We start from the raw sequence: 3,736 nt of genomic DNA, 5'->3' as shown, positions 1-3,736 counted from the left end.
ATATGAAGCAGTCGGTTTATACTAAAACCTAGGTCCAAGTATTTACAGCGTTGCCCGGAAAACATCGCTATAAGTTGAAATATGGACTATGAGAGAGCCGGGTTTTTAAAAAAATGATAATAGAGATTTCAACCATTAGATTATTCAGATATTGGAATGGTTTGGACCGCTGAATAATTCAGGGGTCCTGAAATTAAACGCAATTTGCTGAAAAAGACGGTGTGGATGATGCTAAGCCAACCAACTTCTTGAATTGAATGGGACTTTGGAAGTCAGTTTGGCACTAGCCGCAGGAGGAAAACCCAATTTCTCTTCTTCCCTCGATTTTTGATATGTTTACTAAATTTCTCGCTTCAGATGCTATACTTTTTACAGATGATTCTTCTACTCCACAGAGAAATTATCCTTCTGTTTTTTAAACTAGTTTGTAACTTCCTCCTCCTGAATTGAGCAAATCTTCACTACAATCCTCCATTATTTCAAACCATGCATGAGTTCCACCGCTAACCAAGACCCCAATCCCCAATTCATTTTTTTTAAACCTCACCAAGACCCCGATTCATGAAAAATGAATCACACAACCTCTCTCTCTCTCCTCTTAATATTTGGGGCTCCACTGTTGTCATTCTATTTCTTCGACCTTGCTGCTGCCAACTCCATACCTAATTCCACTCACATCCTACTAAGTTGTGGCACATCAGAAACCAGCATAGACGATGTTAACAATCTCACATGGATTGGAGACAGTAAAACAAATTACATCTCTCAGAAAGCCAGTCAAACTTCAGCTATCCCATACAGAAACCCATTGGTACCGGCCATACCGTACAATACTTCACGTCTCTTCACGTCAAATTATACCTACAATTTCCCTCTCTCTCCAGGCCGCTACTTCCTCCGTCTCTACTTCTATCCAACCAACTACTCAAACCTCATTGCATCTGACTCTTCTTTCACTGTCACTGCCGGCCCCTACACTCTTCTCTCTGACTTCAATGCTTGGATAACCGTGACCGCATTGAACTATGATTACCTTGTTCGGGAGTTCTCAATCAATGTCACCTCAACTACTCTAAATTTAACATTTGAACCATCAATGAAGCAACCAAAGGCATATGCATTTATAAATGGAATCGAGATCATGTCGTCTCCTGATATTTTTAGTAATTCGACAGCATACTTTGTTGATGGTTCTAATATTATGTATCCATATGACCCAGGTATGGCTTTTCAAACAATGTACAGGCTCAATGTAGGTGGCAAATCCTTGAATCCTTTTGAAGACTCGGGCTTGTACCGCTCATGGGATGACGACTCAAACTATATATTCAGTGACGCTTTTGGTGTCACCTTTCAGAAGGACACTAATGTGACAATTGAATATATATCAACTGATTCACAATATATTGCACCTGTTCTAGTTTACGAGACAGCACGATCAATGGGTCCGAACCCAAAAAACAACCTCAATTACAATCTCACTTGGATCCTAAATGTAGATGTTGGTTTCCATTACCTCCTCAGATTCCATTTTTGTGAGATACAGTACCCGATTACCAAGGTTAACCAGCGGGTATTTTTTATTTACATAAATAACCAGACGGCACAAACACAATTCGATGTTAATGCGTGGAGTGGAGGAATCGGTATACCCCTACACATGGATTATGTGGTTTTTACTTCTGGGACTGGTCAAATGGATTTGTGGGTCGCACTTCATCCAGATCTTTCGACACAACCTGAGTATTATGATTCAATATTGAATGGTCTTGAGGTGTTTAAGATGAGCATGTACGAAAACAACCTTGCAGGTTTTAACCCAGTACCCCTACCACAAAACATAGTGGATCCAACCCGGGCTTTTAACAAACATAAAGAATCCAAAGGAAAGATCACTGCAATTATTGCGGGTGTAGTTGGCAGTGTTTTGCTCCTCTCTTTCATTGCTTGTATTTGCATGTTTATGATTTACAAACAACAGAAAAATAAGGATAAGTTGTCTGAAATGGGAAAGGTAAGTGAGAAAGATGTCTCGTTAAAACATTTTTCTTTTAATGAGATTTTGGCAGCCACAAATATGTTCAATGAAGCCTTAGTTCTCGGTGTTGGAGGGTTTGGAAAAGTTTACCGGGGAGAAATTGATAATGGATCGATCAAGGTTGCAATTAAGCGGGGCAACCTGTTATCTGGGCAAGGGGTGCACGAATTTCAAACCGAGATTGAGTTGTTGTCCAAGCTTCGTCATCGCCACCTTGTATCACTTATTGGTTACTGTGAAGAGGAAAATGAAATGATATTAGTATATGACTATATGGCCCATGGAACACTCCGGGAGCACCTCTATAGAACCCAAAATGCACCACTTACATGGAAACAGAGGATGGAAATTTGCATAGGTGCTGCTCGTGGACTGCACTACCTCCATACAGGTGCAAAACAAACTGTAATTCACCGTGATCTGAAAACTACCAATATTCTTTTAGATGAAAAATGGGTCGCTAAGGTGTCAGATTTTGGATTGTCAAAAACAGTACCCACATTAGATCACACGCATGTGAGCACAGTAGTCAAAGGGAGCTTCGGGTACCTAGATCCAGAGTACTTCAGAAAGCAACAATTGTCCACAAAATCTGATGTGTACTCCTTCGGTGTGGTTTTGTTTGAAGTATTGTGTGCAAGGCCACCGATAATAAGCAATGATGTTCCGGAGGAACAGGTGAACCTGGCAGAGTGGGCCCTGATTTATCAGAGAAAGGGTGTTCTAGAAGAGATCATAGACCCATACCTGAGAGGCAAAATTGCACAACAATGCTTAAAAAAATATGCCGAGACAGCCGAAAAGTGTTTGGCTTATCAAGGTATTGACCGACCAACCATTGGAGATGTACTTTGGAATTTAGAACTAGCACTACAATTGCAAATAAATGCAGAAGAAAGTGGGAGTGTAGTTGGCGGGACCACCTCTGGAGAGGAGATTTTCTCGGAGATCATGAACCTGAAGGGACGGTGATACTTATTGTTTGCATTTTTTTTTTCCCGAATTTAGTAAATATGTATTGATCATGAAATAAATCTTCTCTTAATTTTAATGAAGTGCATCAGCAAATGGTGGAAGATTGGTGATGATGCACCTAGTGCGCAAGGTGGGTAGTTTTGTTTTCTTTTTTCTATATTCAATCAGTTCTGTTATTTCTAAGTAAGCTTGGGAAGAACTTGATATTTAGTCTGTTGCTGATTGGTTAAGTGGTTAGTAATGAAGTTGCAGTCAATTTGTTGCTCCCCAATTAAATTTCCGTGCGCATAATATGGATGTGTTTCTCTTAAGACTTCGCTGTTTCCACTTTTTTTACAATTATTGTAGTGTGATTTTGAGCTTTTGATATTGTTTTATTTAAAGTGGAAAAAAACGTCCAGATTTTTTTGGTTAGTACTTCGTATGGAATCTGTTTTAGCTCATACCTATTTGCAGTGTTCATTTTGATAAATCAATTTTTGTTTTGCCCAAGCCTAACTTGCATCAATTAATGCGAAACAAATATTTTCTTTTCTGGTACGAAGTGCAATTCCAAACCACCCATTCGATATTAAACTTTCTTCCATTATAAAAGAGAGTATAAGGATTTGATTTATGTTTGCTCTCTTATCCCATCTCTACAACTATAAGTCTTGTGCCCTATTTATACTGATCATAAGATACTTCTAAAATATGCATGCATCTCCCAGGGGCGGATCTACT

At 39.3% G+C, this 3,736-nt stretch overlaps 1 pseudogene; it reads left to right on the top strand.

Annotated features, from left to right (window-relative positions):
- The first annotated feature begins 374 nt into the window (after nucleotides 1–374).
- Nucleotides 375–3,303, top strand: LOC144549217 (receptor-like protein kinase FERONIA pseudogene; annotated as a pseudogene).
- The last annotated feature ends 433 nt before the right edge of the window (nucleotides 3,304–3,736 follow it).

Source organism: Carex rostrata, chromosome 34 (assembly GCF_964058835.1).
Source record: "Carex rostrata chromosome 34, lpCarRost1.2, whole genome shotgun sequence".
NCBI lineage: Eukaryota > Viridiplantae > Streptophyta > Magnoliopsida > Poales > Cyperaceae > Carex > Carex rostrata.
This window is presented reverse-complemented; position numbering and strand designations above follow the sequence as displayed.